General features: G+C 38.6%; 1 long non-coding RNA gene across 1 annotated transcript in view; it reads right to left on the minus strand.

The window, feature by feature from the left end:
• Positions 1 to 780: 780 nt before the first annotated feature.
• The window catches only part of LOC102077163 (uncharacterized), a 60,190-nt gene continuing 48,229 nt past the window's right edge, over positions 781 to 12,741 (minus strand). Inside the window, exon 4 of the long non-coding RNA XR_269997.4 lies at positions 781 to 1,528. This is a non-coding gene — a long non-coding RNA (uncharacterized LOC102077163). The remainder of the gene's footprint in view (positions 1,529 to 12,741) is intronic.

Genomic DNA, 12,741 nt, shown 5'->3' on the forward strand with positions numbered 1-12,741 from the left:
GACCAGGGTCAGTTTTGACCCTGAGAGCAGGGACAGTTTGGAGAAGTGAAGATGCTTTGGTTCATCAACAGTTTTTAAATTGTTCTTATTTTCTTTCATGATGAGTGCAAAATGAAAAGCTCAATAACAGCATCATGTCAGTTTTAATCATATCTATACGTACGTAAATGTGGTCACCTGGAAACAGCTACATGTAACGTGCCTGTTATTCAACTTTGGAGTTGTGACAAAGTAGAATTAATTATTCTGTACATGAAGAGCCAGGGTGTATACGTGACTACAATAACTACAGTAGCCTGTAGCCTAGCAAGAAAGCAAATAAGTTTATACACACACACACACACACACACACACACACACCCTTGGTATATTTTTGGCCACTGGCTGTTCTTGGATATTCTTCACAAAGTCACAAATCAACAAAGCTTCACATGCATACACCCCCCCCCCCCCCCCCCCCCCAAAAAAAACCCCCAATAACTCAAACACACACACACACACACACACACACACAGAAATGCTTTATTCAGCACAATAAACAAGTCCTGACAGACTTACTTAGTGTGTTTTGCCAGTGTGAGTGTTCCCTCTCCTGCAGTGTTATTGCTGTTATCCCAGGACACTGAGGACGTTTGATATCATCCCCTGCGATGCTCTCTTTAGACCCTCTTTAGCGCCTGGTGGGGCAGCCCAAAGGCTAGGGCAAGCCTGGGATTGTAGACCCCTGTGGTGCAGGGAATGAGGGGCCTACCTCCCTTCAATTACACCCAACCCAGCCCCATGAAACACAGGGCTTTACGGCTCTTATCCAATATGAACCCCAGGCAATAGAGGGCAGGAAGAATAGGCCAGCAACAGGTAGTAATGGAGCTTAAATGGCAACAGGCATTCCACAGTATGAGGCCTCTCCCACTGCCCGAGACCGGTAAAGTGACAGGTAAGGGATGGATGGCACAGCAGAAAGGGTTCACGCACAATCACACGTGAATGTCGGTACACCAAAACATGTCTGTGCATGTGCACAAACAACCCTACACATAGTCATTGTTTATTACTACAGGACATTTCTCAAGTTACAAATATCTTCACATTTCTTGCAATTACTTGAAAAAGTCATGAAATCAAAAAAGCATTTCAACAAATGCAAAATGCTTGTAGGATATAAACAATTTACAATTCTTCTATAGACATTAAATCTTAAGCAACTACCTTAACAAGCCCAAAAGGTGCTGCGCTCCTCAGGCATGGTGTCCATTGGGCTCAGTTGGAAGGTTTGATCATGTATTAGCTCATGGCACACTTCAGCAGGTTGGGATGAATGGGTCATCACATACCAACTACCTCATTCCCATTGTTCTAAGAGAATTTTACAGCATATTTAAAACAAACATCTGCTGGGAAATTTAGCTATAGGCCATCTATAAATAGAAGGGAGTCCAGGAAAGGGGCTGGTCAGGTATTGTAACCCCTGCTGTGAGAGTCACTGGGCAGCCCCGGGACGCTTAGAAGTGGCACCACATCACAGGGTCTGTTATAAATCAAAGCAAAGACTTTAAATGTGGTTCATTTTTATTTGAAATTACATTAGTTGAAAGAATAGCTTGGAACAGATAGAAAGGTTGATGAAATTTAATATGCAAACAATACATTCAACCTGCAAAAATCACAAAAAACCCCCCAAAAAAACAGAAAGTGGGCTAAACTCTGCTTTACCCACCTGCTTTAGCTTTTGTCAGTTACAAAAGAACACATCTCTGGTAAATCACATTTTTATATTAAACATTTGTGTACCCATATGTTAGGTTTGACCAAAATATGAGGGCTTACTGGTGTGATAAACCAAAGGGAAAGGTTCTGCCCACATATAGTTAGTCCTGCTGCTAGCCAACTGTGAAACACCATGGGGTAAACTAATGGCACCCCAGCCCAGTTCCCTCCATTTCTCAGGTGTGGACTTAAATAAACTAGCATTGTTCACATTTTGCTAAAGGTATTTAAAGGGCAATCATGCCCTGAACACCCAACAGTAACTTGAGATGCATGCCTTCTATGAATAGTGATTGTGATTTTATGCTAGGGAGGAATCCAGGAAAGGGGCTGGATAGGTATTGTAGCCCCTGCTGGGAAGCTCACTGGGCTGTCCCACGAAGCAGTGAAACAATCAGTTATAAATCAGATCTTTTTTTGTTGTTGTTGGCTTGTTTTACCCTGGAATGTTAAAAAGGCTGATGCATTCATTTTTGTTTTGTCTGCAGAAGAAAACCTTCTACAGACGCAATATGTTTAGGCAGTCTGCTTTTTCATTGACCAATACAGTTATCTAAAGATTAAAATATACAGTTTTAGTGAAAGATCATAAAAAATTTACTGATCCACCTTGAGAGTCATCAGTGTGACTCTGACTCATGGTCAGAGTCCACACCCTGAAAGAGAAACCGGTAGGCTAAAGTTTAAACTTCCAGTACAAGAGGGCATTAAGGCGCACAATCATTGCATCACCTCTGCAAACACTGGATATGGCTACACACATTATGAGTACCTCGATCATATATAACAACACTGACCACACAGCAAAATCATGTTTGACTTGTACAGTTTTATCATCTGTATTAAGGCCTACTTTATATTAGTCACCACTGAAATGAACAATAATCAAAGTCTCCAAGGGCCATGCCATGTTGCTATGGAACCCCCTCCGATGTGACTCCAGTGACTTTTTAAACCAGACTCACCTTTGTAACCTGGCCTTCACTTCAATGTCCATATTCAACTTTAAAATTTCATAAGTTGATCTTAAAATACTCCTAAGGCACTGACCAATCAGAACAGAACCCTCACCATGTAAAGAGTACAAGTATCAAAAGGGGGAATCTAACTCTTTTCGTTGTTGTTTTTGGCTTTGGATCATCTGCCCAGAAACAATTAAGAAAACTCACTGTGAAGTTTTATGAAAGTCACAAATGCCACAGTGAGCAAAAGAGAGACAGAGGGAGAGAGAGAGCGTGTGTGGAGTCTGAAATGGAAAAAGAGCAGCGGCACTCTGGTGTGGAAAAAACACTAACAGTCACTTTGCCAGTCAACGGAAACCGGCGGATCTGTGTTTATGGAGTTATGGACTGATTGCACTAATAAACCAAATTGTGCAAAGACAACATCAGTTTATTGATGTGACAGATATTATTCTAGGAGGTATAAACTAAACTTTATCTCAGAAAATGTCAGGGTATGTGAAAACAGTCATTAAATGTGTTTCAAAGCTTATTTTCACATTCCACTTTTAGTCAGCCCTTATCAGATTTGGTAAAAATAGCACTGACTGTCAGTTGGCTGACTAAGACCCAGAAGCAGGACATCAGAGGCAGAAGGTCTTTGTCACGGTTTGCGGGTGCAAGCCGTGTGGGAATTAATTAGGACCAGGCAGCGGCAGCTCAAGTGCAGGTGAGAATTTATTAACAGTGATACAAATAAACAGAAATGGCGGGTGACACTAACCGGTAAACCTAAACTGGGAAAACTAACAAAGCAAACCAGAAACGAAGATGCAGGGAGGTCCGAGGAAACACACATGGAGAGACGCAGGGAGACCGAAGGGAAACAACACAGACGAACCAGCAACGAGGACGAGTGAACACACACAATAAATACACACCAGTAATCAGGGGGATGAGAAACAGGAGGGAACACACCTGGGAGACATAACAGCTGACGAGGTGGGGGAACGTAAACAGGACACACTGACATAAGACACAGACCGTCACAATAAAACAGGAACTACACATACAAGGACACACACGGGCCGAACAGAGTAAACACTAAACAGAAGAAGAACAGAACCAAAATCACACTAAATAGAAAAACACAAGACGCTGGGTCACACGGACCCAGGATCATGACAGTCTTAATGAAAAACAAACTCTTACAGCTGAAATGAAAGCCAAACCAAAAAAATCTGAAACACAATGATCCAGGAGGAACTCGTGGGATATACTACAAAGCGAGTTCAACACAGTCAGGCGTTCTCTGCGTTAGCTAAACCTGAAACCTCTTCAGAGCCACCTCCACTGACACTGAAAACACACTTGATTTTAAGCTCAACAAAGCTCATCAACTGATAAAACTCACTTCACAGTTCACCCCTCTGAAGTAACCCAAGCAGCACATGAGGTCTTGACAAAGTAGGGAAGTGAGTGAAGACAGACAGGAAGTAAAACTAATGTAGCACGACCTCTCCAGGGTTGCCACTCACATGCCCCACCTCTCGTCCTATGACAGCTGGAATAGGTTCCAGTCCCTCTGTCACCGTCTGCCTTAATAACAGTAGATTCTCATCAAGCTAAACATATTTGTTTTTGTCATTCCACCCCCAAGTTGCCCATGGCCCTTTCTATTGTGCAAGCCCACCCCTGGTGACCTTGTTAACATGTGACAAAATGAGGACCAACATATGGGCAAGACAGAATAAATGCAGATCTGTGCCTGTGTGAGATCCACTGTTGGTGAATAAATGCCGAGGTTTCAGCCGTGCAAGTCCTCGAGATGCCAGTGTCACAGGTGTAACAGATCTGGGAACAACAACTTGTGATACAGTCAGTGAAGGTTATAAATTTCAGTTTGTCAGCAGGACTTCAATCCAAACCGTAGTATTTTTTTACCATGTGATTTTCTGGTGACAAGTAGAACATTTTAATGTCAGCGTACACTGAGAAAAAACTGAGTAAGAAAACAAGAGAGAGAAAGAGAAAGGTTGCACGGTGGGACTAAGATGCTTGTGTTTTTATGTATGTGCAGTCTTGAAATTCAAGAGTGGTTTGGCTTGTTGCAAGTCAAACACTGATGCGTGGGAATATTCAAAGGCCACACATAGCATAGACATCCCACACAAAGGGATCTAAGTTTATTCTGAGTCTTAAGTCCTGTTATCAGTGAGCTATACACACGTAACCATTTAAACAGTGGAATAACTACCGTAAACTGTAAATTAAAAGGCCTCTATTTAAATAATGACAGTCAGAAATAGTAGTGGGACCATGTACAAAAAGAAAACATTGAAGAACTCCCAAGAGTACTTTAGGATAATGAACAACGCTACATCTATCATAGTATTAACTTGATAGCAGTAGAATAGTTTGCATGACCTGACTCTGCTGACTGATGGACTTAGTATGGCTGATTATACATAATGTAAAGGTAATACCCAAGAACTTTGAATCTGTCGGCTATTAATTCACCTGTGTAATGCCCACTTGATAACAAAATGTCATATATAAAAAAGAAACAAACACATAAATAAAAAAAAAAAAAATAAACAAAAAAAAAATAAATGTGTGAAGTTCTTTTGAAAAGCTAAGTAACTGCTTCCATAGGAATTAAGAGGGAAAATAGCAGTCAGATCCTGCTAATCAAATGCGTTTGATTAGCTAGTGTGTGAAGAGTGACCACCTCTATAAAAACACAAGCCTTGGCAGTTTGCTAGCCTGTAGCATTCAGATATGTGTGCTAACACAATGTCACAGTCTTCCCAGGAGTGGATGTCCCAGCAAATTCCCAAATTTCCCAAGGTCAGACCGTTCAATGCTCAGAAAAATTGAAAAAGGAGAAGAAAAACAAAACAGGAGCTACATCTCAGACTCTAGAGGCCCCAGGTTACATGTTAAATGGTGAAGTTCATAACACTACATTTAGAAAAAGACTGAACAAAGTTTGTTTGGAAAGGCTGTCAGGCTAAACAACAGTAACAGCTGGTTAAAAGCTAGGGTTATAAGCTAACTTGAGGCAATTTTTTCAAACCAAGTTTTTTTTGGGATCAGAATCTGACCAATCAGAGCATTGCATTTGTAGCTCGTAGCTCAAATCACACACCATTACTGAATATGCAATGATATGAAAATGGTAAAAGTAAAATACAATGATACTATTTTACCTCAGACCCAAGCTAGACGCTGTTCAGAAACACTGCTCTCTGATTTATTCCTCTTCTTCCTCAGATGTGGTTCCAACTCAAATTGTCTCACTGATGGCCTGAAATATGTATGAAAGCTACAGCTTCAACTCCCAGATCCAACCATCAAATTCTCCTCGATGCTGGCCAGTTGCTTGATGTTAACTTCATTTTTCATTTTCAGCTAACAGCAGCTAACAGAGGCTAACCCCAGCTAAAAGTGACAAAAAAGCAGTGCTTACCAAAAGAAAAGTCCAGTATATCCTTAACAACTCACCTCAGTGTTGCTGTCATTGGACAGAAGTGAGCTTCACTGACTCATCGACACATATCAAATCCCTTTCATAAAGTTTTACAGCCTCCTCCAGAGTAAACAGATGTGGACCCTTCTGTGTCGGCACACTGACTTGCTTGCTGAGGTAATCAGCAGACTGACAGCCTATACAAACTACGGAACAGCGGCCTGAGTTTTTTAAGAGACTTGGGCTCAAAATATTTTATTGACACATATTGATTTTCTATTCCTGATTTATTGCTCAGTGTTGATATTATTTAAATATGTGAAAGTAGAGCATGCACATAAATGTTTCATACACAAACAGTCATACAAACATGGCTATTTTGGCCTGCCACAGCCATTATGGGTTACAGTCTCTTTCTTCTAAAATGTGTTTCTGCGAGAGTGGCCATTGTAGCTAGGATTATGTACTCGAATTGGCAGGAGTAAGAAAACAGGATTCAGTTGTATCCAACCCTCAAACTACTAACATCAAGTGGTGATATTTTGTACACTGTACATGTAAGAGTGATGCAGAAGCAAATTATAATGCTAAACCTATAAAAGCACTTTTTTGATCTTGCTTTCTATGCATGTATAAATCAGCTTGTGAGCTGAAACTCATGCAAACACATCTGAAATTAAATTGGAATAGTTTATACTGGAAATACTGCATATTTATTACAAAGATTTCATATCTTTAACTACATGTGCCCTTACCATGACTCCACTTACAATAGAAAACCAACATCATCTTCAAGAAAAGTAAATATAAAATACCTTATTTAAAAAAAGAACATAACTTAAGCTCTGTCTCCCAAAATAAATGTTTTTCCTCCCCTCAGATATGAAAATGTATTTAGTGCCAACTCACAAACAAAGCTTGCATGCATTTGGATGCCAGGTAGAAAAGAAGCTTCACCCTTCAGTTGGCATTACCTGTTGCATAACAACTGCTTATATGCAAATGAGTTTCCCTCGAATTTATGACTTGGATGAGACCTGGTTTACAGTAACCTTGAACAAAACAAGATGAATAACAGATCTAAATGACAGACAGATAACAGCATTTTCATGTGGTATGCATATATACACTGTAAGTCATGCGCATCTTTCTCTGTCTGCCCTGCAGACTGACAACTAGCTATTCTGGGAATCACTGAATGTGTGCAGTGTAACCTTCAAACCTGACTGCAAACATTCAGTGATTACCAGAATAGCTAGTTGAAATGGTGAAATAGCCATGCTTTCATGGTTGTATATATTCAATCAGCCCACTTAGCTGACATAGCGTTGTGACTTCTGGACGTGTAGCAAACTCTACCAACTTCCTCTTTCCACTGAAAATTTCAAGTGTGACGTGACAGAGCAGGAACTCCTTAGTGCTCAGCTGAAACTTTCCATGGAAGCTGAGCAAAAGCTCGAAAGCACACAACCCAACCAATTGGGTGCAGCCAATTCTTGCTGCAGTTTTTTGCAAACCAGCAACCAAACTGGGCAGTTTTGTAAAGACAGCTTCTGTACAACATGCTTTTTTACAAAGCTTTTCATCCACACTTAGGATAAGCGTACCTTTTTGTTTTTTTTGTTTTTTTATCACAGCATGGTTAACTTTTTGTCAGAAGCATTTTCTGTGCAGGGCAGTGAAACACATAATAAAGCAAACTGTAAAGCATTTCAATTAGTAAAACTGCCCTGTGAAGGACAAGAGGCTTAATTAAAGCGGCAATTAGCTAACGGTCACATCACAATAACATTTATAAACTGCTGCTATCTTTACTAGGCTGATGTAAATGTTTTCTAAAAGCTAATTTTCCTTGCTAACATTGTAGTAAATTATGGTAATTAGTCTGTTATGATTATATGACAAAATCTGTATATATTCTAATCACCATCCATCCATCTGCTCCTACTTATCCAATTCAGGGTTGTAGAGGATTTGGAGCCTGTCCCAGCTGCTTAAGGGCGAGTGGCAGGATACACCTTGAACAGGTCACTGATGTGTTGCCTAGCTAACAACAAGGAGCAGACAACCACTCAGGCTTACATTCACATCTATGGCAAGTTTGGAATTAATAGTTAACCTTCAGACCGTGAACCTGGAGACAACCCACGAAGGGAGAACAGGGCAAAGCGTAAACTCCACTCAAACAGGTGCCAGTCTGGATTTAAATCCAGTCTAAACCAGCTCCCTGCACCACTGCTCCTCCCAGTTTCAAACACAAACAGCACAACATAACAAAAAAAATCAAGCATTTTATTTGCTCTGTTGACTTTGAACCTGTAAAAAAACATTGATGCTTTATTTCTTTCCACACCTCTCTAATGGTACATTAAAGTTAAAGTAAATGTTAATTGTTATAAAAACAAGGTATTAATATGCTAATATCTGCTTCATCTGTATCGTGTTGGTGTGGTTCAGTGATTGATGATGAAAAGTCTTAATGCCCCCTTACTTTGACCGTAGATATCAAGACATTTAAGCACCTTAAGCTTTCCCATCTCTAACATATCCCTAAACTTCAAATAGATGCTCTGCAGTTTGCCTACAGACTCAACAAGCTGGTGAATGATGTGGCACCTGAATCTGTTTAGTTAATTATTATATTAATTATCATTATTATACTGCAGTATATTTCTTACTAATTAGGCAGCTCATTCTCTTTTTCTTGAAAGTACTTTCTTTAAAGATATACCAGAATAAGGGCTGAACTTGAAAGAAAGTCTGATGTGCAACACAAAAGCAAGCTCAGAGGTCAAATGTGACATGATATTTGGAGGCAAACTATAGTGTGATATTTAGAATCACCATGTACCAGTTCTATTTCCTTAATGCTACCAGTTCACATGAAGACAGTAGAATTTTAAGCTTTGTTTTAAAGATAAAACACATTTTATGAAAGTTTTACCTGGTGAAAGACCTTTGACCTTCTTTGACCTTTCACTCAGAGGTCTAAATGTGACGTGTAGAATCCCCATATATCATTCCCTATATGCCCATGTGTTGTCAATACCAACAATGACAGTAAGAAACCCAGTTTTAAACAGCTCTATATAGCATGATTATCGCTGTGACCTTCATATCAATCTGTTGACCTTAAAGAAGAGGTCAGAGGTCAAGTGTGACATGATATTTGAAATATTTATACAGTACTTTCTATGTGTTGACAATACAATACAATTACAATAATTCTTGTAAGAATCAAAGTTTCTAAAGGGGCTTTTTGTCAATTTTCGACCGATTAATCGCTAAGTTGATTTTGGAGACCTTGGTGTCTTTGTCTTGTTAACATGACCTCACTCTATATCCACTGTGTTATCAGAATGTATTCAAAGCTTTTTGAACTATTGTGTTCACAGACAGAATCACAGAATGACCTGCATGCACACGCGCATGCCTTCATACAAATGTTCCCCAAACATAACCTCCCCGCTGGAGGTAAAAATAAATCCATGTGACAGAAAGATAATCCAAAAATATTTCACATTATTATTATTTTTTTTTGCCTTTCTTCAAAAACTAGTGTTAGCAGTATGTACCTGCAGAGCTGTCTTGTCCGATCCCTCAGCACTCAATTACATTTTTTAAAGACATCATAAAGGGAGGTTTAGTAGAAAGAGACGATACATGCACGGAGGTAATTGGGTGAAACATTTCAACTTCAGCTGTGACTGAAATAACTGCATTATAAAGAGAAGTAATGCTTTGCATGTATGTCAACAGCACAGTTGCAAAGACGAACGCTCTCCCCATCACATTCACCCCTTTTGTCACTAATATTAATGAATGCTATTCTGTCCTTCTCATGATGCTATTCATGTTTTTCTTTTACAAAACATGTGTTTTGTGAGTATGCAGTGTCCCCATTGATCATCAAGTGTTTCCATCCTCACTTTATTTGCAGCGGAGAGAAGCACTTGGGTACAAAACTCTCAGGGAAATTACGGGCTGAAATCTGAATGGATTTTTGTCTGGCTTGTTTTTTATCCTGCAGCTGGACATGACAATGTAAACGCATATGTTTTGTTTTGAAAATTGCGCTGTGAAGGACAAGAGGTCCACTTGGAGAGACAGCAGTCATGCCACGGTCTCATGAAAGAGATTTTATGTGAGAATCCTTGTAATTATTCTCACAGGGTTTTTCATGTATTGTATCGTATATTGTATCAGTGGAACAAGCTTACGTTTATTTAATTTTTTTTTTTAAATTTATAATTGGCTATCAAACTTGGTGAGGACCTACATTAACTTTAATGCATTCTAAAACCTCATTATGTATCTGTCATAACTAAAAAATAAATTATTCATAATACTGTGTCATTGTTTGCATTTATATTTGTGAGTGGAGTGTGTGTGTCACTCTGCCATCCAAACTGAGCAGATGTTTTAGTCTATGACAGCTGTGCCTTAGATTTAGCACGGTATTATAAATGAAGAATTAGTGCCGAACCCTGTGATGCCGAGTGTATCATGTTTGATGCATGAGTGTTTGAGTTTTTGACACTTCTACATAATAAGTGTAAAAGTTTTTTTGCCATTCATTTTGGTTTTTCTGCAGGAAAAAACAAAACTAAAACTAAAAATATTAAAATTAAAAATTCCAGATGTAGCAAAAATGATCCAAATCAAAACTAATATGTGGAACTTATATTTATTAATTTTTTCTTATTTAATCAGAACAAACTCTCCATTTTCAAAAATATTTAATTAGTTCAGGGCTAACCTGTTCTAACTTTGCTCCTTGAAAGGGTATAAAAACCAAGGATCATTCATTGTGTATTTATTAGCACCGCTTTCCTGAGAGAAGTGACTTTATAACTCATTCACAGAAAGCTGCAATCATGAATATAATGCTTTTAGGGGACATTTAGCAGTATACCCAAAACTACTGCCTCTGATTGCTGAACAAAAACCAGAACACAAATACATAAATAAATAAATTCAAAAGTCAATGAAACTTTGACACTTCATAATTCACAACTAACATATCGCAGTGAAAACTAATCCACAGGTTAAGGGTTGGAAGTATCAATTCATCTAAAACACTATCCTAAAAAGCTGTTCCTGTAATACTGCTACACAGCTCATCTTAGACCCTAAAAAAACTGAACTCCTAATGCCACTTAAATTATAATATTTAACATATGAACAGCTGTACATTAAGAAAGCATCTTCCACAATTGTCTATATTATTATGCACCAGCTGCTCCCCATGCTCAACACATACAACCTATTTCAAGTCACTGACCACATTTTACAGAAATGGCCACAGAATGATTTGTTCTATCAGCTTTTACACAAGCCAGTTTAAAAAAGAGATTCATCATGATCAGCTTCCTTTGTCCATGACTCCAGCGAGTCTGCAGTTTAACATTGAAGAACTGTGAGGAAAGTTGTTCTTGGGAAAATTTTTTTACAGAAGCCGTTTCTGCACTTCTATTTGCTTATCATACATCCGGGTGGTGACTCAGATGATATCGGTTAGAAGTGAGTCAGATGTCTTAACTAAACTGTTTTAAATGTCCTAAACTGTGCGTGTGTATATGTGGATGTGTGTTTCTGTTTATGTGCATCCTCTCACACACTCCTTAAAATTTTCACATTTTTCAATTTAATGACATGTGATTGAAGATTTAAGTCAGCACAGCATCATTATTTCATTTTAATAACAGTCAGATTTGCAGGTAAAGAATTCTTTATGTTACATTGTTTCTTCATAAGATGTTTGAGAAGTACACAAACCGAACACAAACCCATTCTGCTTCGTCGGACTAATATAACAGCTTTAATGGAGACTGGACAAGTTATTCAGTATGCAGGCGCTAACCTTCAGATAAGTTTAGTCATCGCTCATGATTATAACATTTGACTTTCTAGAGAAGAATACTTTTCAGATTGCATCATCAATTAAAGCTGCATTCCTCTACTGTGCGTTGTGGGTTATATGCTGGTACCTCCGTGCTGGGATTGCCACATGGGAGAGTGCTAGGTTGTATGTGTTAAAAATTTCCATCTATCTTGTTTTATCTACTCTTGAAACCAAGAGATTTTAATTGTATTTAGGTTTTTACTTGGACAAAAAAGTAATAACAATGTAACATTACTGTTTTGGGGGGACATAATTTCACTGGAGATAGTCAAAAACTTTTCACCATTGACTAATTTTAGGGCTCAGCAAGTTTAATTAAGTTTAATTATTATGAAAAGTTTTGAAAATGTTCATAAAGCTGCTTTTGTCATAATATTTTCTGTGCTGTGTAATAGGTCTAAAGGGTTTTAAGGTTTTTCTGTATAAGTAGGATGTTTTTGTATGATTGCTAGACATCTTGATCCATCCACTAGCTGTTATTTTCTCACAGTGTAAACCAAATAGGTGAGCTGACGAGCTATCAGATATTCACATTTGGACTACTGGATTTTTCTGAAGAGCAGTTCTTTATGCAAACAATAAAATCCACTAACTGAACATAAACAGCTCCGGAAGGATCATAGTTCTGACAGAAAACAATTGAGACATGAGGCAGT

The sequence above is a fragment of the Oreochromis niloticus genome, linkage group LG18 (genome assembly GCF_001858045.2).
Source record: "Oreochromis niloticus isolate F11D_XX linkage group LG18, O_niloticus_UMD_NMBU, whole genome shotgun sequence".
In the NCBI taxonomy this organism is placed as follows: Eukaryota; Metazoa; Chordata; class Actinopteri; order Cichliformes; family Cichlidae; genus Oreochromis; species Oreochromis niloticus.